This window comes from Microplitis mediator, chromosome 11 (genome assembly GCF_029852145.1).
Source record: "Microplitis mediator isolate UGA2020A chromosome 11, iyMicMedi2.1, whole genome shotgun sequence".
NCBI lineage: Eukaryota > Metazoa > Arthropoda > Insecta > Hymenoptera > Braconidae > Microplitis > Microplitis mediator.
The window spans coordinates 19,928,802-19,955,606 of record NC_079979.1 but is presented as its reverse complement, the minus strand read 5'-3'; the positions used below and the strand labels follow the sequence as shown (position 1 = coordinate 19,955,606).

The window sequence follows — 26,805 nt, the reverse complement described above, 5'->3', positions numbered from 1 at the left end:
CAGTTTAAAATTCAATGTTTTTATTATTCAATTTAAACCGTAGACAACGACCAGGACATTTTACATTATACAGTTAATGCATTACGGATGATCTTAAAGTCGGATAAGACAACAGAGATGTCGAGATTGCAGAGCAATTTAAACTCTACTAAAAGACAATGCACCACGTGTCTTGAATTGATCCTTATTTTATGCTCAAAAGTCCTCTCATTAACGACCGAATTATTTGAAAGGAGAGAAAGAAAAATAAAAAAAAACTCTAAAAGCTCAACTAACTTATCTTTATATATTTTTTTTTAAAACATATGTGCTCAAGTATTTCGTCGTTTTAAATTTTTGCCACCAGACGCATTAGTACAAACTATTTTTCACGCAAATTATTTTTTATTTTACGAGTTCTTCCAAGAAACTAAAAACAGTTACATTGTCCATATGGACCTCGTAAATCTTGCGCCCCTAGACTATGGTCTACACCAAAAAGTAAAATAAAAACTGTCAACAAGATTCCTTTTTTTTTCCACCCCAAGATGGAAAATGTTTTATCTCTGCTATTTACAAAAAATTAATTTTTCATTGTCTCAACTAAATCCCATAATATATTAGCTGCCATGAATTTTCGTTTACCGACAGGAAAAGAAAAAAAAATTTTAAATAACTCAACAGATTATCGCATTGTCAAGAGAACTCTAGTTCTCTAGGCAATGAAAAAAATTTAATTACTGCCAGCAAATAATATAATCCCGGGTTTTTTCAGTCGAAAAGTAAAAAGTCGCATGGAAAAGTATTTGCCGGGAGTCGATAAATTTATGAAAGAAATGGATCTAATATGCCATGCACGTAGTCGCGGGTGTGGGAGCTAAAAAGTGAGAAACTGACTTAGAGAATATAAGGAAGAGGAAAACATATATAATAGTAACATAGTAAGAGTGAAATATATGTACATAGAGAAAAGTGGTGCACAGTTATCCTTGTTGAACTTACGTTGAAACAAAGCACAGAAACCCGAGGGCGGTTTTCTTCCTTTGTCCTCGTTCATACGAATATGTGTTAGAAACCCTTTACTGCAGACTGAAGCTCAAGCTACCGCGAACTAGGATTATATTATTATATACTCAGAGTCATGGATCGTTGGAGACAATTTCTGAACAATTCCCATCTCTGTTCAAGTTAGTTTTATAACTTTAACCACTACGACAAAGTGCTTGTCAATTAGTGCATCAAATATTCCTTCTTGCTGTAGTTTTCAAAATTATACTTTTTTGTTACAACGTGGAAATAAGTTTTGGCTGTACTCTGCAAGATATATTATGGTCCAGGTAAAAGAGGAAAATGTTATTAAAAGCTACTTACTTTTTGGCCTTACTCTGGGTTATTCTCTCGGATGTCTAAAACAATTTATGGCTTCCCTTATTCTTAGAGAGTGAATCCAAGAAAGAGAGTATAGTAGTCTCTCAAGGGACGTAAAACTTGTGAGCTAGTAATGTCCATCGAGTAAATCGACTGGGACTCTGACATTGAAATAAAGATTGAGTGAAAATCGTTTATATTATTTTACTTTTTCATTTTATATCGTTTACTTTATTACACTTTTCTTATATTCCTGTTTTATTCATACAACCGGTTTTCATTCTATTAACTCAATGAATAAAGAAAATGATTTGTATTTAAATTTTTTGTAAGATTACAAATTTCTCGACGTCAGGTTTAAGTTTTTTATTGTACGACAGTCTAAGCTGTATTGTGCAGCTGTGGAATTCGATATTGTATCCCGTACAAAGACGGCACTTGTTCGTGCACGTATTTTGATACTGGTCAGGATGATATATAGAGATTTTATGTTTTGCTCCATGTTTTGTGGTCATACAGTTCTTATACATTGTGTATTAGCCCAGTGAAATAGACCGGATAAACGCAAAATCTTTAGCCAGGGCTGATTTTTCAGGCGCGATTTAGAACATGGTTATGAAACATCCGAAATTCAAAATTATTTCGACTACAGGCTCGAAAAAGTATCAAGGTATGATTACTTGCACCTGAAATGAGAAAAAATTCTCTACTCCCCACTTAGAAAGGGGCTAAGACTTCTTCGAGACATTCTCGAGATATTTCGGGATAATTTCGGGACATGTCTGCAGATGCTCTGATTTATGTATCTGAAGATCGAAACGTTTTTCGCGATACTGAAATAAAAAAACACAATGATAATTAAAAAATCTACTGGATCTAGATTTCTGAAATGTTTCGCATAGGCGCTAGTATGTCCGCAGAAAATTTCAGTCACCTAATTACCCCTAAAGCAGTCAAATCCCAAGTTTTTTTCATTTCGTTGCGCGAAAAACGTTCCGATCTTCAGGTACATTCTGATTTATGTATCTGTTGAGGATTTGAGAGCAAATTTTATTTATTTCGCGAGTATTTTTAACTATTGTAGCTTAAGAGGCCACTAATTTATATAAATACAGGCAAAGAAACCCGAGATAAACGGAAATTCCAATTGGAAAATTATTTTGGTATTTGAAAATATACATTTACGGTCTTTAGAAGGAAAGTATTTGTTTAGATTTTATGAGCTAATAAAATAACTCAAAGAACAAACTTTGGCAAAAAATTTCTACAATCGTGCCCCATTTGGTCTCGGGTTCCTCCATATTGTTTTCGTGTCACAAACAAAGAACTATAACAATTTATGTTTTGATTTTTCGTCTTAAGAAAAATTATCAGTATTTTATTTACGTTATCAACTTTTTTATTTTTTTTCATGGTCTTACTTACTGTAAATATTTATCTGATAAATTTTCTTTGCAGTTTCTTCTTCGTACGTATTTATTTTTTTATTATTATTTTTTCTTACTACTCCGTCCTGAATTACGATGAAAATAACTTTGCAAGAAATTCATCATTTTAAAAATGAAAAATACGACATTAAAGAAAAATAAATAAAATACTGATAATAATAATAAAAATTTATGTCAAATGATATAAATTCTTTAGCAATAAAACAAAATTTTCGAATAAGCAAAGTCTTTCGCGCTTCAAGTAATAAAGAAATAAAAATGTACGACTATACATACATACGTATGGATGTATGTACATGCAATCGGATTATGCCGTTGGATAAAAGCCAACTAAGATTACTCGATGAAGTTACTTCTTTATACGGAAAGAAGATTCTGTAAAAGATATGCAAAAGATAACATTTTTTTTTCTTCCTCGATATCTTAATTTTATTATTTTTACCCATTATTATTCATTCCACTTTTTTATTTCGGCCAAAAAAAATTAGTAATGTCTTTTATCTAGTCCTGTTTTTTCCAAACAAATGCCATTTGGCATAAAAATTTTCTTAGTTCTTAAATTCGTAAGAAAATAGAATTACGGACAAATAGTATATTTTTTTTTCTTTTATTTTTTTCTTTACGTGTGAAAACTCAATTCCGTGGTGGATAAAAGTTGTCCTAAAGAGAGTAGAATAGATTGAAGAAACGAAAGTGGTTTTACAGTGGAGACAATGCCAATGAAATGTCGTCTGAACTTAACTTGAAAGACATTATTCTTATATTTTATTATCCTTCATTTCATTTTACTTTTTTTTTACTAATATTATTAAAGAAAGCAGACTGCTAGTTATTAATAATCGAATATCTGTCCATTAAAGTGAAAAAATCGTTTTGTCGGGGATAAAACTGTTGAAATATTTTGAACATGTAAGAAGATTGATGTACAAAAAAGGAGGAAGAAATAAAAAAATAAATAAAAAATAAAAACAAATTGGCATGAGAGATCCAATCACAAAGCTCACAGTCATTGTATTGTCTTTATTTGACTCGTGAGAACAATCAGCTTTGTCCATGCCCAATACAATTTTTATCGACGAGAGCTTTGTCGAGTTGACATGATGGCCAAGGGGGATCGTATCTCAATCATCATGCATATAGGAATAGCAAGATTGGGTATGCTGAATACACCCAGTGGATAAATGTCGATTTCCGTTGTTGTACTTTTGTAACTTTCCTCGTCTATTTTTTTTTTTTATTTTACCATAAACTCTGCAGCAACTCAAATATAGAATACACGTGAGGGATTTTTTTATAGTCAGCTAATTGACAGCCGTTTGTATCTCGATTGATTTTTGTTAATATTCATAAATAAAATAATTATGATCAGCTAAAAATATTGTGAAGTATAAGCAAAGCGTGTTGATGAAAATAATCTTATTTTGGAAGTCTCTTAAAATAGAGATTTAAATGGAGATCTATAAACAGATATTTTAAAAGCTTTTATCTGAAGAAACGCTCATTTGAATCAATCCAGTCGCATTATTTGTCCGAATAAATCGGATCATTGACTGCAAAAAATTTATTCCCCTTTTTTTGATTTTTTTTACTAGAGATGCTGAAAGTTTTAAAATAATCTCATTAAATTTTTTTAGTTTTATGTTCGAGGACTCTACTGGAATTTTTAAGGGCTAAGACGCGAAACTTCTACGAGACTTTTTCTGCTTTAAATATTTTAAAAATGATTGTTATTAAATATATAACTATATTCAAAAATATGACTGAGTGATTTTTTTTTAATTCGTTTTTTCAAACCTGATAATTAATTTTTGAACAAAGATCCCGAGTTTCAAGTTTCGGCAGCGAAATTTATAGTAAACTTTGATGAGAACGAAATATTGAAATTTGGTATTTTCTAAAAGTAAATTAAAATTTTAACTGTCTGCTTGAAACAATAATCCGTCACTAATTTCCGTCAAACCAATTACTGTTGTAACAAAAGCTTTAATAAAAAATATAACATATTTTTTTTCAGTCCGATAGTATCGACAGATAACTGAAAACCAAAACCGTGACAGTTTGTCGATATTAGTTTAAAATAAATGATTGTTATAATTATGACTATAAATCGTTATATTTCATGAATACCTTCGATTAATCCATAATTAAAATATTTTTGAAACATAACTTTTTTTTTGTTACAGTTGAAGAAATATGTGAACAAGCGTTAAATTAACGGATGAAGCTAGAAAATTATCTTGAATTTTTCACGGCAAACTTTCCTGCAGCACTGGTAAGTTTCAATAAACTTTGATATTTTATACTTATATTAATATATTTTTGAAATTAAAAATTTTCCATCACGTCGTGAATATTTCTTACGTATATTTTTATTAAAATCATAAAAAATAATAATAAGAATAAGAATAGTGTAAGCCTACTAGAATGAATTGTAAAAAGATATTCAAGGCATTGATTTGCGAGCAAATTAAATGAAATTGTTGAATCGTACCGAGTGACTTGAGAAACGGAGTCTTAAAATTGTTTGAAAAGAAATTGCGATTACATTTATACTTAAATATTTTTTTTACTTTTCAACGTCTCAGTGAAAGAATTTATTTATTTATTATTTTTTCTTTTTGTGAATAAAATTAAAAAATTTCAAAGTTATAAGAAAGATATGAATCTTTTTTAAATTATATTTATATATAAATTAATTCAAAGAAAAGAACAGTATACTGAAAAATAATATAAATGCGCTGGCTTTTATTGTTCACGTTGACGTCTCCACTCAGCGTTAATCGACATCATTTAAATCTAGCGGTTGCTCCTTTTGTTCATTGTGGCATTCCGCCTTCTACTCACGTCTCCTTGTTATGTCTTTATATTTCATATCCTATTTATTTTATTGTTATTATATTATATTTTTTTTTATATCATTATTAATAACAGTTTTTAAATCAGCAATTATTTTTGTCACTTATATATTTATTTATGTTATATATCTAAAACAAATTTGCAATCAGAATCTACTTGAACCCGGGGGAAACAAAAATCACTCAAATTTGACTTTTTGCGGTTAACTTCTTAAGAATCGATTTCATTCAAACCGCCGGGACGAAAATTTGATAGGTAGTAAAATTGAGTGTTAGTATATTCAAATAAAGTGTCAGAATATTTCAAATAAAGTGTAAATTCTAGTTGCGCGTCAGAACTGACTTAAATTTGAACCGACTAAGTCAAAATCAAATTCATTTCACTCAAGAGCAGGTCGAGGATAAAGAAAAAACACGTGGTTTTAACTTCCTTTGGCTAAATGATTTACTTAGTATCCGTTCGTGTCCAAAAAGTCAAATTTGACTTGGTTTTGGCTCAGTCGGCTCAAATTTGAGTTCAAAAAGTCAAAGTTAAGTTATTTTTTCGACCCGAGCATTTGAATTTTCAAAACGTTTTTATGCCGAAAAAAAAGTGTACGAACAAAAAGCATTTTAATATCATGCCATTAAAGTACATAAATATTGATCGAAAATCGAAGATAAAAGCTTTCTGCAAATCACTCTCTAAACAACAACCACAATCATGTGTGCAGTATCGTTACATTGTGAGTGGTTTTAATAGTAAAACCTATATCTAGTGGCTTTGGATTTACATGTCCAAGTATCTACATTTACACCCTACTGCTGTTCACGCAGGGTCTGCTATTTTCATCGTACACTATAGGGGAATTGTGAGCTTGTATCACTCAATACCATATATATGTATGTCTATAAACATATACACACATAAATATATATTGGAATGCTATATATAAGCTTGAACACACGTCGTGTGAACATAAAACCGCAACGGTACAGTGAACATCCAAAAATATTGCCACTCGGAAATATTTTTCGCATACACACCAGTGCATTCTGATACCTCTTCCGGATGGCGAAGCTTTAACATATCTATATCCTGTTATTGAATCACACTTTTGAGCCGTAACCGCAAATATATGTTGAACTATATCTGTTCGAAAAATCTCGGAATCTGTGAGTAGAGAGAACGGGTGGATAAAAGCATAAGGAAAATTACTTGTGCGCATTCCGAATAAATGAAATTTTCGATTTTTCGGGACGACGTTTTGTCGATAGATAAAGTAAATAAGCTATTGGGTTGTCAAGTGATGTCATCAGCGGTAGAGTACAAGTATATATAGATTGTTCGAGCTTATGGGAATGATTTAGTGACAATAAGTGTAATAATAGATGCCTGCGGATGAAAATCCGAGTATTCTCAACAGGAAGGCAATAGACTTGTGAATTCCGTCGGGGTAAAAGTAATTGGGAAGCCGAAATCACACCTCTTCCTCTTTATACCAACCACTTGAGAGTTGTTCAAGCTCTCAGAGTTTCCTGCACAATTTCCATGTTCACCCAAAACCCTTCAGTCGTCGCGTGTGCTATTCTCTCCTTTCACCTTGTACTTGCTGGTGAAACGATCGCCAAATCCAATGAACTTATATATAGATATATAAATTTACTGAATCTATATAAATATATATATGTGTTCAATTGTATTGCACTCAATCGAAAGGATAGGTAAGAGAATACCGTAGTAGTCTAGTGTATATATATATAATAGGTGAAAAGAGACAAGGGAGTAGAGAGGAATATTCCAGATATTCCAGTTTGCAATTGAGTGCATTGAATTGAACGCGTTGCTCCCGTCATTCCTTTGATGTCTCGTCATCGACAAACGTGAATTTCGGTCTCGTAATTTAACTAACTTTTATTTTAGAACAAAATAAAATAATCTAACTCAAAATGTAGGACTTTTTCAGTAGAAATCGTCCGGCTGATTTTTATCTCCCGTAAACAGTCATATATATTTTGGCTGTTGTGAAATATATACCCAGTTTTCGGCCTGAGGCAGTAGTTCAAAAAATGGCGACTTTTGAACCCTTAGAAAATGGCGTCTCGATTATTATTTGAGAATTTCGGATTGTGAAAAATGTCACGTGTCAGCTGAGTAAATAAATATTTGATTTAAAAATAGTCATTGCAATAATGAGTAAATTTAATTATTACAAGAGCGTTTTTTTTTGTAATTTAAAAATTTATCATCAGAATAATAAATTATAGTAATTTTATTACGTGAAACATAACCTTTTACGATTGCCGAAATTTTATTTGATGAAATAAAATTTTAATTTATTCTCATAATTAATGCTCTTCATAAACTCAAACTGTTATCATCAAGTTAGTTTATTATTTAAATTTCAAATTTCTTCACTTCTATCCGCATTTAAATTTAAAAATACCGCCAACCGAATAGTGCTCGAAATTCAAATCGAATATTTCGAAAGGCCAAATTTAAAAATCTTTTTTTTCTAAATTTAATTATTATAATGGAACGTAAATTGCACTTTATAAAGATTCTGTATTAGAGCATATGGTTTAATAGTGGTTTTCGACGGGATATAGTTTTCATAGAAAATGTATATATATATATATATAGATGTATACATTGTATGCTTTTAAAGAGGGTAGAAAGAAATTACTTGGGAATATTCTAGTTTCCGACAATTTGCTATCGTTGGTTTCTAGTTTCCTGTGCCGTTATTGATTTATTGTACACATATAACCGTCTATGTATATTTATATAAATATATATATATATATATTTAGTTGTTGTGAATTTTCTTTCGCCTCACGTAGTCCGCCAATTTGATGTCGAGAAAGTGGCATTGCATCGTCCTCTCCCCCATAGAGTATCCACTCACCCTCACTATATAATCCTCTCGTGTTGTATATATAGTTACATATGTGTATGTGTGTGTGGGTGAGAGTGTGTCGTCGAATCGCGTTGAGACAACGAGAAATCGACCTTATATCGACACTCCAAGGCGTAGCGAGTACACTGACGAGGACGAGGGTGTGTGGAAACAATGAATCACTGGAAGACCGAAGCCACAACTCATGTCTGCAACCAACTTGAGTGCACTTGAGATCCGTACGTCGAAAAAAAAATATAGTATGGAAAGAAAAAAAATTTATATATATCTATACTATCTGTATAAGGGAAAAATGGGTGTGATAAAGGGACTAGGACAAAGAAGAGATGAAGATTACGCGTACGTGCGTCAACATAAGTGCTCGAAGACTAATAACAACTATTTGAAAAGATTTCTACTTCGTGACTTTCGGTTCTCTTATTACTGCTCTCTCGCGATATAAAAATCCTTTTTGTGTCAAGTATTTTAGTACAGATATCAGTTTCGTAATTATACTTCTCAATATATATATTTCTTATGAAATCATGAAGCATATGTGTAATGTATTCATATTTTTATTAATCATATTAACATGATTTAATTTCAACAGATGTTCGAATTTGTCTTCATTAATTCTGTTAATAAATTTTCGTGAAATAATTCAACGGTTGAAACGTTACTTAAATTAATTATTTATAAATTATACCATCCGACCGATAAATGTCTCGAATTATATAAATATTTTATTTAATACGAGATAACTTCGAACGTGTGACAAAAGTGTCATGTATTTTAATAAAATTAATATCCTGAAAGTTACAAGAGTTAATTTAACCCAATGAATTTTATCAGAATGTGAAAATGATACTAAACCAGTAGAGAATTAGGAAATCGATATTCCAGAATATATATTTTTTGCTCCATTTTTTACTTGTTTTTTAAGCTTTTTATTCTCTCCTCAAGAATTCCTGTGTGTGGCGCCATATTGTCAGATGAGTTGACTTGAAAAAAAAAGCCCTTAAATATTCACGTAGATAAAGTTCCGAATTATTTGATATTTCCATTCCCTAAATTGTCGGTGGTGACCGCAAGCTGTGGCTTACTATACCATCAGGTACAAGAAAAAAAATAATAAAAGTAAAATGAAAATAAAAAAAATAACGTTTTACCTTAACGGAATATTGAGATAAACTTTAGCAATGCTCTTTAATGTACAAAGTTTTGTGCCAACTTTTTTTCCTTGTTCTTTTTATACTTTTTTTTTACGTGATAGTTCTGTCTGGCTCAGTCCTTACTGTTTTTGAGGCTTTTGTCAAGGGACTTAAGTCCAAGATCTTATTCACGTTTGTCTATATAAACATAAAAGTCATATATGAAATCCTTTATTGACGTTCAGGATGATAAGAAAATAGGTAGTATAGAGCTCTATTACTCTAGCGGAAACTTTCATATGCATCGTGACTAAAAAAAAGAAGAAAGAAAAAAAAATTTAGTACACTCGACTTTATATTTTCCAGTTCTATCTCCTTCTCTCATTTAGTTTTTCGTCACTCTTTTCGTTACCTTACACGCCTTGAATTCGTTTTCTTGTATTACCTCATCCAGTATTTCTGAGCAAACAGTATACAGGGCGTAAACACAAACACATAAAATATACTACAGAGTAGTTGCATTCACGCATGACAGAACGTTTTGAATTTCGTTATATGTCACAAGCGTAATTTTTTTTTACAAACAAAAAAAAACAGCAACATACTTGGACGAAATTTTTTTATTAACCCTTTGACTCGAAATTTTGTTTTCCGTAAAAAAAATTATTACAAGACGGTAATTTTTTAAAAATTAAGTTATTTTGCTACTCTCTGAACATGAATTAGTGGAAATTTCATTAATTACGTTAGTGAAGCAGTATTCACTTCATAGTCAGTGTATTTAAATAACAAATTAGTGAATTCTCACTAACAAATTTAGTACTATAATTTTCACTAGCAAATTAGTGATTTTCACTACTGAACTAGCGATATTTTCATAATTTCTACAAGTGAAACTGTTATTCACTTCTTAATTTATCAATTTCACAATTTCACTAGTAACTTTAACTAGCAAATAATTAAACATTTTACTAGATATAAATATAATTAATAATTATGATGCTATTTTTAAAAATTTTAATAAAAAACTTTCAAAATAAAAAAAAATAGAAATTCAGAACAATAATATATTTATATGAAGAGTAAGTCAATCATAACATCACGGATTTTTTATTTCTTCATCAGTTATTGTTTGGTATCATAACGAATATACTATTTACACTCACGCGATCACATGCGTAGGTCAGCGCAGTGGATAGTATCAAAGACTTTGAATCGGAAGGATGCAGGTTCGAGCCCAGCAGTCACCGGGATTTTTTCATCAATCAAAATCATGTATACTTCCTCTAAGTAATGATTCTAATACATTAATCACATTTCGGATCTAATTACAAGTGTCTTATATTTTTTTTCGCAATATAATATTTTTTTTCACCGATGGAATCAATGGATTCCCATATTCACTTTTCAATTTAATGGATTCTCATATTCACTTATCAAATCAGTGAATTCTAATATTCACATATTCATTTAGTGAATATTCACTAATTCTGCGTGGTACGATTGTAGCATTGACAATTAGTGAATATTCACTTGAAATTAGTGAAAAATCACTAATTCATATTTAGAGAGTAGAGTATGTTTTAAGCTAAGATAAAAAATACTGTTGAGAAGTAGATATTATTTTTCGGTTAAAATTACTTATATACAAATGTATTTTGTGAATTTTTTTACCTCTGTCGTGTTATGTACCTCGTGACATTGCCAGTACGCGAGAAGTTTCCGCACAACTTGGTTCAGCATACCGCAACCAAGGGAGCAGCAGCATATATGAGCCAGAGACACAGAAATATGTTATCCCTCTCACGCACACACGAGCTGGTGCATAAAACTACATGGAACTTCGTGCCGGAATTTCAAATTTTCATTGCTGTACTCGTATATACGCGACGGGTTCTCGGGTTCTACCATTCGAAAAACAAAAAATCCGCGGTTATAAAACGTTTTCTACTGAAGCTTTTAGCCTGATGCAAAAATACAAAATTAAAATAAAAAAATTCATTTTTAAATCTTCACATACATAAATATATATGTAGAAATTCTTGGCGTTGAATTTTCCCGCGGGATCTGAAATAATTTTTTTATCAATAATATTATTATAAGGTGAAATAAAACGTCGGTTTATAACCCGCATTGTGTACAGCAATTACATTATCTATGCTGAGATAACGACGCAAACGTTCAAATCAATATCCTTGTGATTTTCTCTCTTCTTTATTCCGTCCCTACTTTACACTTACTTTTATAAGTATTTTTTATTTTCATTTTTTTATTCAACAGCAAGCTTTGACTCCTCATTGAAAACATTCTATTCTCAAGCGTGCAAATTATTTCTCCAGTTACTTTTTTCCACACTCTTTCCTTCACTTAAACTCTTTCGTTTTGTTAACGTACTTTCTTTTTTTTATTCAGTTTTTACATACTTTTTTTATTTTTGTCAAAGTAAGACCTTTATGAACATACCAGGTCTCTTTGACGTTTAAATTTCTTTGTCGGTATTTTTTCAGACCGTCTGTTAGTTACGACAGCATTTTTAGACCCGCTGAATAAATATTTTGTGACAAATAATAATTATAGACATTTATTTTTTAAAAAGAAAGAAACACTAGTTTTTTTTTTTTTTTACAACCAAATTAGGGTAGGGACCAATGAAAGTTTTCAAAAATTAATATTACGCGGGAAATTTGAACCACTCAAGATTTCGTAGTAGTTTTTTGAATTTTTCTTGCGCTCCCGTATGAAAATAACATATATGGTCAAAATATATGTAAAAATATATGATAAATATCAGAAAATATATGTGGCGAATTTAACTATATTTTTTTTTATATTAAAAAATATAATACTCATTATATACGAGTCCGTATATGTTTAGCATGTATAAAATATATATGTCAACATGTCCGAAAAATATATTTCTATCATATATAAAAACATATATATTTATATTGTGTATGGAAAAGAAAACTTTCTTATTCGTGTGACCAACTCCAATTAAATTAGATCTAAATTTTAATATACTCTTTAAATTGCAGTTAAAATTTTCAAAATTAGTTAATTTGATGCGAATATATATAGCCATATACATATACATACACCGAATAAAATATATGCTTAAATATAACAAAGAAAATATATGGTGCCATATATAATATAAATTATATGCTACCATATATTTCATTTCATATAAAAACTTTATATTTTTTAAATATAAAAGGAAATGTATCAATACAATATATTATAAGGTAAATGTAAATGTATACATAGCTTAATATAAAAAACATATAAGTTACATATATGGAATACATATATTTACTACTGTATATAATTTTATATTACATCGGCGAAAATCTCTATATGACTTTTTAAAATATACAATATAATATATCATATATTTTTTTGTTGCAAACTGGCTGGCTCATTATATCCTACATTAAACTAATTTTGACAGGAGCCAATTTTACCCCCTCTCTTTTTAATCTCTACCGAAATTTTTACCCGTTAATTTAAAATTAACAATAGCAATATTTGGCTGAAATTTTTTTAGTGATCCGAATTTTTCAATTACGGATCATAATTTTTTTTTGTAAAAATATAAATTTTCAATTAATCATCAACTTCTCAACCTAATTTTTTCCTGTTCAGTTTAAAAAAAAAAATATTTCAATTCCAACGGTTTTATTTCGTTATCATATCTTTATCCATTGATAAAGAAGGCTATTTAAACTGAATTGTTTGCTGAATATGTGTACGTACGTTATCAGGAGGTTTTAAAACACGTCGCCGTCAATTGGAATAAAAAATAAAAAGTAAAAAAAATAAAAATTCTTGACTATACGCAGATTAAAAAAGTCTGAAAGAAGTATTATGCCTTCGGATGGAGCGAAACTTCTCCCATCCTCGTTTCTCAGAAAATAAACAGCTATGAATCATGAATCGATATGAGTCGTATAATAAAAGCCAACATCATCATCGTACAAGTGAGCAGAAGAAGAGAAATAATGAAAAGAAATGGCAATTACTACGTATGTAATACTCGTACGGCTGGGGATCATCAACCGTATTAAATTTATTCCATTTGTATAACTGCTAACTCGAATTCTTTTTAAATAACTTCTGAAGAAGCTCGAGGGTGAAAACCTTTCAGACCTTGTTCAAGATTTCATCAACTCGTTTCATCGTCGCCACGTTTTCTTCAAAGAATATAAACACCGTCGAAAAAAAAAAAAAAAAACTGCGCGAGGCTTTTTTCGGTAGTCTCGTGGGGGTCATTTCGATTGAGGTTTGTCGATTACAAATACACCAACACAAAAACGCCCGCTATTAAATTGCATTGGCCGAGGGTCATGTATATATGAATATATATGTCTACAATATAAAACAGTATATTGGAAAAAAACGAGGGTACGTTATGTTACGCGAATATAATCGATACCAACAGAACAAATTAACGAAATTTTATTGTTGCTCTTTTATTAATCTCACGGGAAATTGATCTGATTCAATGGTAAACTTATTATGTCGTAATTTTATTTCGTGTTCATTTTGGTCATAAATGTTTAATGTATTTTCGCGCGCCATTTTTTGTTTTTAAATTATAATTAATTATTCAGTAAGGGTGTGGATATAGCGTTCGAATTATTCCCGCATCTCTACTCTGTATTAATTTGAATTTTTTTAAAAATTTTAATTTCTATAGAGCCTTTATTTTGCGCACAAATATTCAACAGTTTTTATCAAAAATTAATATTGTAAATTACAAAAGTTGGTCTATAGAGAAAACAATTTTAAATTCTGTAAATTGAGTTATTGAATATTGACTGAATTTTTTTGACAGTAAATATTTAACAGGCAAATGAATGTAATTTTTTAAAAAGCGGTCGACCTGAAAATATGCTTTTATGAAAATTGAAAAAATATTTATGGAGTCAACCCGATCAGTGGTCGAATAAATATACGAGGTATATTTTAAAAAATCGAAAAACTGTTCAAATCTTCAAGCAACTGCTGTCATTTCTTTATCATTATATTTTTCAACTTTGGACTTTATCTATCACATTAAATATACATGGAAACATATATATATATAAATTTGTGATCGGAGAATTGTAATAAAAAAAAAATATGCCCCAGTTTCAGTGTAAAAAAATGAAACCGTAAAGTTTTGTGAATTTATACTCCGAGGACATGCACGTGCTAATTTTAAAATCCATTAGATTTTTACGTTGAACAATGAATTCAATTAACGTACAAAGGAAGAAAACTCACCCTTTTGTACACGAAAAATGAACAGAAAGTAATTTAAAAAAAAACTAAATAATAATAAAGAAGCTAACGAATCCCGAATGGGCAGAAAACCTCTGAGGTAGAAAAACAAAGTGAGTGAACTGCAAAACCGCAATGGAGGTTTGCCAAGAATCTCTTTGGTGAGTTGAATCGGTGGACAAATAAAAATGATGAAGAATGGCAAAACTTTAACGATGATGGTATTCTGTAACTATTCCTATAGACGTTAATATGTTCAGCATTCAACATTTAAATTTAAATTATAATTTTATAAATTCTTACCATTTTTCGATTTGAATAAAACTCAATTATGATGCTCAGTCACAGAACAAAACTATGCTTTGAACACCGATTTATGCAAATTTTTACGACAAAAAACGGATGGTGATATATTTTCAGGCCGAGAGTTTCGGGATTTTCAAAATTATTTTGAAATTAAATCCTCGTAGTTTACATTCTCTGTTTTTGGTGCCAATTTTTTTCATCAATCTGACAGTTTGTTGAAGAAAAAAGTGAAGGAATGTAATTTTCAGAGAAAAAAAAGTACTACTATCATTATTTTTATAAAGATCCCATTTAATTTTATAAACTGTGTTACTGCAAGTTGATCTTTTAGTTTGTGACTTGAAGTTTATGAGCAAGATCTCAGTAGTTTATCATTTTTACCCTTGACTATTTTTTTTCCAACCCTCCGAGCTACCGCGAACGTGACACGCGTCTAAATTTACTTAGTACCCCAACAGCGTGTAGCTCGTAACCGTGTCCCAGTCTGGGAAGTAGAAAAAAAAATAGAGTAAATATTGGTAAAATATATTTGATAATATTTTCCATTAACATAACAAACAAAAAAAAACTCAATAATTCGTAACTTACCGCCATAAATACAAATAATGAGTTTTCATCTGATAGATAAAGTGTGTTTATGAAAAAATGGTTTGATAAAGGTGATAATAACGTGAAAAACGAGATAAATAAATAAAAAGACAAATGTGCTTTTAGATTTATCACGCTTTTGTATTAGAATTTGCAGTGAAAGCTTTTCATCGAGGCTGACGATACAACAAGAGAGAAAATAAGAGTGAGTGAGTGAGTCAAGAGTGAGAATCCCCTAGGACCTAGAAGAGAACTTGCTTCTCACAATGATTCATTGTGAGGGTGTTGCAATTTGTGCCTTCCAAGTTTTGGCATAAATAAAAGCAAAAGAGTGAGTGGGTATTGTAAAATCGCGCCTCAGGTTATAAAGCATCCGAGCTGTATAAGTCTGCATCACAAAACTTCCATACAATACCATGCTAAATTTGTGGACAGCGTTTACGTTTTATATATTATAATAATAACAATAATAACATGGCTTTGTGACCGTCAACCGTCATCCTTAATACCGCAATGTTTAACTAAAATGTCGTAATATTTTATTTTTTAGAGTTTCTGTTGAAAGCCCCAGACCGCGATATATTTTCAATGAAATTTCACTCACCAAAAATCGTTTGCTTTGACTTTATTGAGGTAGTCTACAAGCCAAAATATCTAAATCTCAGACCTGTCGGCCCCATTCCCCTTTTTCTGTAGCTGTTAAAAAAAAAGTCTGAAGTATTCGCTCGGAAAAAGTTTAACTAAAATCTATTTAAAAATTCGGAAAATCCAAGAGTGCACACCTCAAACGCTCATGTAATATTATGGATATGTAATCATTTTACTTTTATTAATTTTTTATCCGAATGTTTTTTTTACATAAGTTGAAAAAAATGTATCTGTTTAATCGAAACGAAATATTTTTTAACGGTACGTTATTGTCGATTTGTCTTTACTTACTAAAAAAATAATAGTTAACTTATTTAAAAAAAGAAATAGCGTTTGTGAAGCGTGGAATCCAAATGAACTAAAAACTCTATATATCTATTTGTGGAGAAAAAATGGCGAATTTGTTATGTACCTGAAGATCGGAACGTTTTTCGCGGAATGAAAACAAAAAAAATTAATGAAAAGTAAAAATTCTACTGGATCTAGACTTCGGAAATGTTTTGCACGTCACCCAAAAATTGCAGGCTGACCCCAAATTTGACTTAAGTCACTTTTGAACTCAAATTACTTAAATTTTTTTCATTTTCGATACGTAAAAAACGTTCCGATCTTCAGGCACATAATTTGTTATTAGTTAAAACCATCAGTTTTGAGTTTTTATTTAATTATTAATGAACGTGACGGTTTAAAATAGTGATATTCGAAAGGGTACCTAAGAATTATAATCCGAAGCTAAAAAAAAAAAATCAAAGTTATTCATCAACTCTTTCAAGAGATATCGTGTTCACATACGTACAGACCAACTGACGTCCAAGTAAAATTTTTTTCAATTAACTTTTTTTTAATTACAGTCTAAATAAAAAAACTTATAACTATGTCACAATTATTCAATGGAGTTTCTTTTTGCTATTGGTGCTTTTTTTTTTTTAATTAAGTGCTATATAAAATAGTGATGATGATTGAAGTTGACCGAAACTCAGTTTTAAAATTTGGTGACAGTAGAGCACTACCTCTCCGAGGTGTGCAATATTTGACTCGAAATTAGGATAAAATTTGAAAAATACCTGAAGATTTTTAAAATTACACCTCGCGCGGTTTTTTAAAAATAATTTATTAAATAATAGCTAAGAGGTGTAATTAACTATTTTTATTTTGACTTATGATAGTTTTATTTTATAAAAAGTTTGTGAAAAAAAAAACAATATTATACTTTTCCGAGCTCGGATTGCTGGTTCTAGACTACGTTAACAGTTTATCGTGTTTAAAAGTTAATTAAAGTATACTTAGGCATAGTTATGGCAATTACATTGTTGATATTACCTTAGTAAGTAAATACGTTCTTGGGTAAAGCCATCAGTATTTAAAACTTGTTGGAAAGCTAGAAATTGTACTTTTCTGGGAGTAAAACATCGAAATAAATTAAAAAAAAATGGCCGTAAATTGACCTTTGTACATAAAATAAATAATAATTGCGCGAGTTAAATGAGTATTTGAATGAAAATATAATTAAATTGTATAAAAATGTTGCATCATCACAGAAATTTAAATTGAAACGAGCGATTTACAGAGGATCGATTTTCAATTGAGCCACGTTTATTGAAATGTCGAGTATTATCGTGTACAACAAGTATATATATCTGTATATTTTGTGTATAAAATCAAATCCGATGAAGAAATTACGAATGAATTGAAGAAAAAAGTATTATAAAAATTTAGATGGAAGGGCAGATTGTAGAATAGAGAAGTAGAAATAGAAGAAAAGTAATAATGAAAAAAAGTAAATAAAAAAAAAGGCAAATACAATGGCAGTGTCCACATGCATGACCAACCTAACCTCTATCTCTGGCACAGGAGTGGAAATATGTGCGCACGTGTGTAAAATTAGGATCGGTAGGACTCAGCTGACCGTAATATAAGTGCAAACAAATCGAAGCGAATGATTCGCATGAAAAATTTCATTACAAATGCATTTTTTTACGTTTTTCGGAATTGTCAAATTTTCTTTTTCAAAATTAGGAGCTCGTTTATTATGTTTTTTGTTTGTATCTTCGTATTTATTGCAAGGAAACTGTAATCCTCGGTCATGAATGTAGCAATAGACAATGTATACTTACAGACTTCGCAGCTTTCGCGGGAGATTACATAATTTGCATGCGGCTGACGTTGCTACAGCTGACAAGTCGAGCATACGGCAGTCTCTCACGAATTCACTGATTGAATTTCGAATAATCTGTTACTAACTCACGTATATGCTAAAATTTGACAACAGTACATTTATATATATACATATTTATATATTTAATATGTGTATAATATATGCATACACATGCTATCTATATTTTTTTGGAAAATCAAATTCAACATGTAGTAGCAAGTAGATTTTTTTTTTTTTAATTTTTTTGGTATGTATATACAATATACACAATGTGGTTATAAAAAAATAATAAATATTCATTAAGACCGTTTGAACGATTAATTTGAATAAAAAATTAAAACAGTGTATAAATATTGTTTTAAAAATTGTTTTTGATGTGATTCAAACGTACAAGAAAATTCATGAATAATACCAACAACATGAATCTTTATGTTATGATGAAAATTAAGTAAAAAAGGCTTGTAATGGAAAATGGTTTATTGTAGTGGAATGTAGTAAAACCTTCATTACAACCCATTTTAATAAAACATAAGATAAATAATGTTTCAATAGTAAAAATCTAAATTGAGAATCTTTTAGGAGAATAATAAAGAACTTTAATAAAATCGGTTTATGGGGTAGAAAATTTTGTTGCAAAATTATCACGGATTACCTGCGAGAAATGGCTGGTAGGAAGTTTAATATTACTTGGAAAAAATCGTCTGAAAAGTTGTTAGTAATTCGATGCAATGGAAAATGAAGTTTCTAATGAAAACTTGCTGTTTTTAGTTAAAATTTATAATGAATGTTTTCCTGAAAAAATTGGCATGCATGGAAAAAAATCGTGCTACTATTTTCGATGATGGAATAAATTTTTGCATAGTCAATATACTTTTCCAAAATATATGCCGGTATGTTGACTTGTTAACAATATTTTCGAAGGGCAAATAATTGACACAAAAATTAAAAACCGGACGGCGTTGAAATAAAAAAAATTTGATAGCCAAATATTGTAAAAAAAAAGTATAAGTAAAGTATTTACACAGTATGTAAACATATACATGTGCAGTCGAACGAAATTTCGTAATTAATGTAGATGAAGTTGATAGATGCATCGTACAGTTTACAAACTACTTGATATCTAAATGAATACCCTAGTCATTGACAATACATTAGAGTTAAATCGATCGTTTGTAAAATGTTTAAATTTGCATTGTCGAAATTCACTATCTCAATATTCCCTTTTGTTTCAGCAGGCATAGCTATTCAAGTTATTGAAATCAATGATCCGTTGAATTATTTCCTGTTTAAATTTTCATCCTATGTATATAATTTAAAGTTTAATTTGGATTATTGAGTTTAGAATAACGTATTATATATATACACCATAAAATATAAAGGACCCACACGAGAGATACTATTTGTAGTAGGTATTACTATAATATCATCGAGCAATAAATATATATGTATTTATATATATACATATATATAGATACACGAAAACGGTTCACTAAACTCCGATAAACTATCATCTATGTACACGACCATTTAGTTATCGATTTGCAATTCCACTATTGATACCCTTGCTAAAGTTGAATCATAAAGTATGATATTCGATCAAACTGTTAAATTTACCTCCTTCAACCCTCATCAACACACAAATCATTCAAGTACATCTGTGAAGGGCATAATTACCGAATTATCTCTACACGAAATTTTGCTATTCAATTTCTAGAGCATACGGAGAATGAAAATTTCCATGAGTAATTCTGTTGTTCGATGACATGCGTTCTCACATGGTCGTTACCGTCAGGGAAAATTTTCAAATTTTCGCAGCCGGTTAATTTGACCCTATAGTAATTATTAATGATTTATCTAAAATTTCTAGACCTAATTTCGGGCATCAAAATTAGCTGATAGATTTTTCCGATTAGATAAATTTATAATGTAATTTGATCGAGAATACTTTCAAAATTAATCACACATGAATTAAAGTGCCTGAATGTTTGTAAATTGGTATATTTGCTCATTCAATTAGAGCTTAAACTCCCAAGATTATAGACAATTATTTAGTGAAAATAATCGATTGATTAGGTAATTGTTTCTTCAGTCATGTGTGGGATGGATTCCATTTACTTTACCCCTGTATTGCCAAATCCTTTCCCATCAAATGATCAAACAAATAACATGCGAAAATTTCACTTTATATTATTGCGCTCATCCATTTGTTTATTCATTCATTTTTATTTATTTATTTAATGTCCAAATGGGAAATTTTGTAAAGGGTTTAATTATAGCAAATGAAATAAAAGTCATGTATGTGCAACGGTATTGGTTTATCGATATTATATTTATTAAATATTGATTTGTACGTCAGTTATAACTGAAAATAACACGAATTAACGTTATAAAAATTTTTTATATCATTTTTATCTCTCATTTCATTTTTCCGCAGTAACATACTTCACATATATTATTTATAAAATCGTCAAAGAACGATGTTGTACATACATTTAAATTTTATTTAAATTCCCGACTAATATTATATTTTTCCGTATAAATTTTTATCAAATCAGCAGTTGATTTTGAATTTGTGTCGAACAATATTTGCGAAGATGAAAAAAAAATGTATTTATTATTTCTGCATATGAATTATAACTTTTCCGATGTATTAATAGTTTTATAAAATACAAAGTTACAGATATTCTTACCCAGGTAAAAAAATTTTAAGTCTGAACAATAATGCACCTGAAAATCGCAACGTTTTTTGCGCAACGAAAATGAAAAAATTAATGTAATTTGACTGCTTAAAAGTTACTTCAGAGGTGATTGGCTGTGGCTGCAATTGCCGGCTGACATGCGAAACATTTCGGAAATTTAAATCCAGTAGATTTTTAATTTTTAATTTTGATTTTTAATTTTTGTCCCGCGAAAAACGTTCTGATTTTCAGGTACACGAATAATTACAGAATTTTTTCGGCCGAAAAGTAGCTATCAAAAGACTCTGGTAGTGAACACAAGCCTGAAAATTAGCTACGCTGAAAAATGGCCGATAACTAGGCCTACAAAAAAAAAACCGAAATTAAGCCGACTCGATTTATCGGCCTGCTTATTAAGAAAGACAAAATCTCGGTGATTTTCCGGTCAATTTTCGGTCTTTTTCAGTACAATTCTACGGCTTTGGCGTGATTTTGGCCAAATTTAGGCCTCTTCGACCAAATTTCTATAATTTTGAGGTTATTTCGGCCAAATTTCTTTACTCGGGTACAGATTCATTTTGAACATTTAGTAATTTCTTCAGAAATTATTTTGATCAATAAATCGATAAGCTTCAGTAACCGCCGTTTTCTTGAAGAGTTTAATGCTTCATAAATATGATAACAGGCATTTTATTGAAATATCAATAAAATATGGGTATATATATTTAAGCGTTGAATATCACTTAGAGCCGATTACAATTTATGAAAAACTATTTTAATCAATTGACAAGTATTATTCCCTGGATAGTTGTAAGCTTTCGTACATTATTCCCTTATGAGCATAAAGTTTATCTGGATCCTAAACTCTCGGAAATTTCACTAGTGGGTTCAACATCACAGTGATAAAAGGAATAACGTTGAGTGGAACAGAGCTGGTTCTCACAAATAATAATATATAGACAGTGGTACAGATAGAGATAGAGGATGAACTAGAGAAATTAGACAACACACATAAGTTAGAGATTGGAATTCTAGTTTACGTAAATGTGCTAGCAATGTTGTAGTGAAGTAGTTTCTGCCGCAGTCTCAATAATAATAAAGACAGGAGGTGGGCAGTCAATACATTATTACAATCGTCGTAAAACTTGTTTTAGCAGAAACACGAACAACGTGGCTTAGTGTATGGATCGAAACTAGTACTTTGTGCTATATGTTTCGTAACAGTTAATAGTTTATCAACTTTAGCTAGCGATTCGTTAATTAGCTAATTTCGAGATTAAATTAAAGGCTTAATGACTGTTTTAATTTATAAATTATTACAGTTTACGTTATTTGGAGCAACATTTTATTTCTGTCAGTCAAAAAACACAAATAGAAAGCGACTGCAAAAATGACCTTCGTGTGGGTTCGAACTTGGAACCTTGAGCTTAATGAATGTAGAGTTAAATTATATGACGATATTGATTAAAGGTTTCTTTATTTAAAAATTTATACAACAATCCACGGCATAGGTTCTTATATATATATAGCTTGCGGATTAATTTCAATGGGAAACTATACAATGTCAGGTAAATTTCGAACTACAAATCCCGACATTCATGTTTTCCTATTCTGTGCCAAAAAATTCTTTCGAAATTCGGAAATTCACAGTTATGAGCATTTTTGGAACGGATTTTTTACATCAGAATCCAAATCATAGTTTCATAAATGGATTCTTATACATGAAAATTATTTTCCATGGATTTATTTATGGATTCTTAACATAAACCCATTCTTCCTTGGTACGGATTCCCATTCATTCCAACGAGGACTTTTATAATAAGGTTTACAATTTATTCTTTAAAATCTCGTCCACTTAATGAACTAACTCAAGCAACTGTTTATAACACCTGTCTCATTATTTATCTCAATGGAAATATTGCATCCATTAAATATCATGAAAGGATTGTCTTCGTGTGTGGCAGGCACGCGTCTGTCTCTATTAACAATTCAACGCTGTACGGTATTAAATTATATATAGATAAATTAAATATTAATATATATATGTATATATCTATTCAACCGGAAACGACATTGAGTACCTAGCTGTTTAAGTGTACGCCGTCATCCGGATAACAAAGACGTAAAAGACACGACTATCACGATGAACGTGACGTGATAATGTCACATATTGCAGTCACGTGTTTTATATGACACACGCTATTTTACTTATTTAATACAATAAATTGTTAATTATAAAAATAAAAATACCGTCATTCGTCTTTTCAATTTGCAAAAAAAGAATTCAGACAGAAATTTTTTTATTATTAATTTTGGTAACACGTAAAAATTGAAATGACATTATGACGTGCGTTATAATGTAACGTTATCTCAAATCGTACAATGAAATGAAATATAGTATTATCTATATTATTTGACATATGATACAGCAGGATAATTTTCCATATGTAACTTAATATTTTATATTTATAAAAAAGAAAAAAATTTTCTTCATATTTCAATTTATCTTGATACATGATCGCGTTTGCAGTGCAAAATTTTTATTTAACTTACACATGTTGTGACTAACTAATTAAAAATTTAAACATGTACACACAGAAAAAACAGATATCTTGAGTCAAGAAAATATTTTTGAAGACAAAAGTTTTCGGGAACCAAGTCAAGATTTTCTTGAGCCAAGAGAATTCGTCTTGGTTGGAGAAGATTTCTACTTTATCTGAGAAAATTTAGGTCTCCAAAAAAATTTTCTTGAATCAAGAATATTTACCTTCAGTCGAGAATTTTTTTTTTTTTGTGTGCAGTCTTCCAGCAAAACTTTTCGTTTCCAAAATAGATTTTTTTACTTTGCCAAAAAAAGTTGTTTTTAAATTTCAATTTTATTTCTTCGAATTAAATTTTAATCCGACCCAAAAACTGCTCAGCCATAAAAGAATCAGCTTTAAGTCTTAACAAACTTTTTCAATCGCGGTAACTTTCATTGAAATCAATTAGTTCAAGTATCGTCAAAAACGGAAGTCAAGGAAAAAAAAATTAAATGTAATTTTTTTTCGTATTTTATGATTTTTATCTGCTCTCAGAGAGATGAAAAACATTTTTTATAATAAATGTCTTTAAGCTCTCTGAGTTCGCTGACTGCGGCAAGTTCTCGGTCGACCTTAGGGTCACTCGATTGTCGCATTTCTTCTTTTAGGATTAAAATTACGATCAATACATTTTAAAGTACTTATTGATAGTACTTTATCAGTTCTGTCATATGAACAATAGTTTAAACTTGTTCACAAAAATATATATATATATATATATAGAAGCAATTTATGTCGTATGACAAAATAATATTATTCATTGCTACTTACTAGTTTACGACTGACACAAATCAACTATAAAGGGGCATACAATATTTGTCTCAAGGATTCTATATAGAAATAAAACGACAAGAACAATAATAATAATGATAATAAAAATGATATCCTCCACGTATGGACTGTAAGCCAGTATCTAGCACTGGTTTCCACGGATGGTAGCATCCAACATAAAAATGTGTAATCGATGGTGAGTCATGTAAAATGTGTTTCTGTGTATGTATCACAACATAAGCTGACGAGTCGAAGAGTTTTTCATCCCCAAATATATTACTCGTATCTGAGCAGGGTAGTAACCGCAATGTACTCAAGATTTTCCTCTCAGAGGTAAAATTCAACTGGATATTCAAATATTTTTTACGACCGCAATAAATTTAAACCTCCACTAACTTGCTGTGATAAAATTTTTTTTATCAATAAAAAAAAATTTATTTGTTATTAACGAAGAAATTTAAGTAGAGGAACAGGGGTGGGGGTGACGGAATCAATCAACAAAATTATGAATAAATTTTTTTTCCCCATTTTGAAAGTACCCTAGTGTCCAAGCTTCTTATATATAAATACCACATATATGTAATGTATATTGATTGAATTAATCTGGTGGTTGTGTTGCAAATACGTTGAATTGCTTGGGTCAAAATCCTCGAGCGGCGAAGAATGAAGACAGAAGATGAGTGCATGGATGCAACTAAACAAGCTCAGTAAGCATCAAACACATGTACATTGTTGTATACATACATATATGTATATGTATATGTAGATGTATATGTCCGTAACGGAAGATAGTAAACTCTTATACTCTCAGTGTATAGTACACTCGAGATACTGTCATGGAGAGAGAACAGATCAGGAGATGATACCGGTGAAGAAGGTGAAGAAGAATCGAGGTGGGCATACTCAAGAATACCTTACGTCGTATATAAGTAAAGGAGTATAGTCTACGGGAGTTGAGAGTAGTCTAGAGTGTAGAGTGTAGATCCAGAAGAGTCTTGTGGAGCCAAAGGATAGTCATTTCGCCATTCTCTACCTACGCTATTACGAGTACTCTTTATTCGCCCGTTCTTATATACTTCGTACTACACTCGACAGCATTAAATTCGCATTACCTGAGCCTCGTTAACCATCGCAGTCACTCTTCTTTACTGCTAAATATATTAAAAAATAAATAAATTATTTTAAAATACAAAAAAAAAAAACAATTGCTCTTATCATAGAAACAAACTGAACAAGTTACTTATGACACGTAAAGAATAATCTTGTCTCGAGATTAGTCTCGTTAACTTTTCCTTTATTTTTTTTTATTTACTTTTTTCAACGACCTGTGATGACCTCGGGAAAGTAACGACTAGTGTGCAATCAACACTAAAATGATTCTTACTCTCGACTTTCTGTGTTTCACTTAACATTTCTTCTTATTTTATATATTTTTTTTTTTTTTTGCACTGCACACAAAAGAATTTAAGTGCTAGTGCTGTCATTAACGCGTTCATTAATTTTACATACGTGACTGAGCATTGTTCTGAGTTTTATTTTTTTATTTTTTATATCTGCTCGTATGAATGTATGACTAATTACAATGTAATGTATATTTCAAATTATCATTGCAGGGTAGAGCTAGAAAGTAACCGAAGCCGGTAATTAATTCCCGCCGATTTAAATTACGCGCGCAATTTTTTTATTTATTTTAAAAACATTTTCATTAAATTTTCCAGTGACCCATTGTACCCCACCCAGTCTATAATTAATTAATTGCGCTTTCTCATTTATTTATTAATTAATAAATATATGAAAGAGCTTAAATTATTTATAGTGACAAGTGAATTATCAGAAATAAAATAAACTTTTCAGCTTTTAATCTTTTATTTGACAATAATACGATAGCTGGATAAATTAAAGATAAATAAATGACAAGGGCTTTCGAAATATAAACACTTGGAAAGGAGAATTTAAATTGAATAAGGTTTATAAGAGCGGATTATCTTTGTTAAAATTTGTACGAGTTACGTTTCCGTGGAGAATACAGTTTCTCAAGTTGATAAGATTCTTGTGTTTTGTGTTTACTTAAAACCTATTCAAATATATATACATCTATATACATGTATATGTATTTGCACAGTAATTATATT

The 26,805-nt window shown here is 30.2% G+C and overlaps 1 protein-coding gene across 1 annotated transcript in view; it reads left to right on the top strand.

Annotated features, from left to right (window-relative positions):
* The window catches only part of LOC130676839 (uncharacterized), a 138,666-nt gene that overhangs the window by 25,379 nt on the left and 86,482 nt on the right, over positions 1-26,805 (top strand). The window contains exon 2 of the mRNA XM_057483320.1: positions 4,979-5,067. The gene's annotated coding sequence lies outside the window, so the exon portion shown is untranslated. The remainder of the gene's footprint in view (positions 1-4,978; positions 5,068-26,805) is intronic.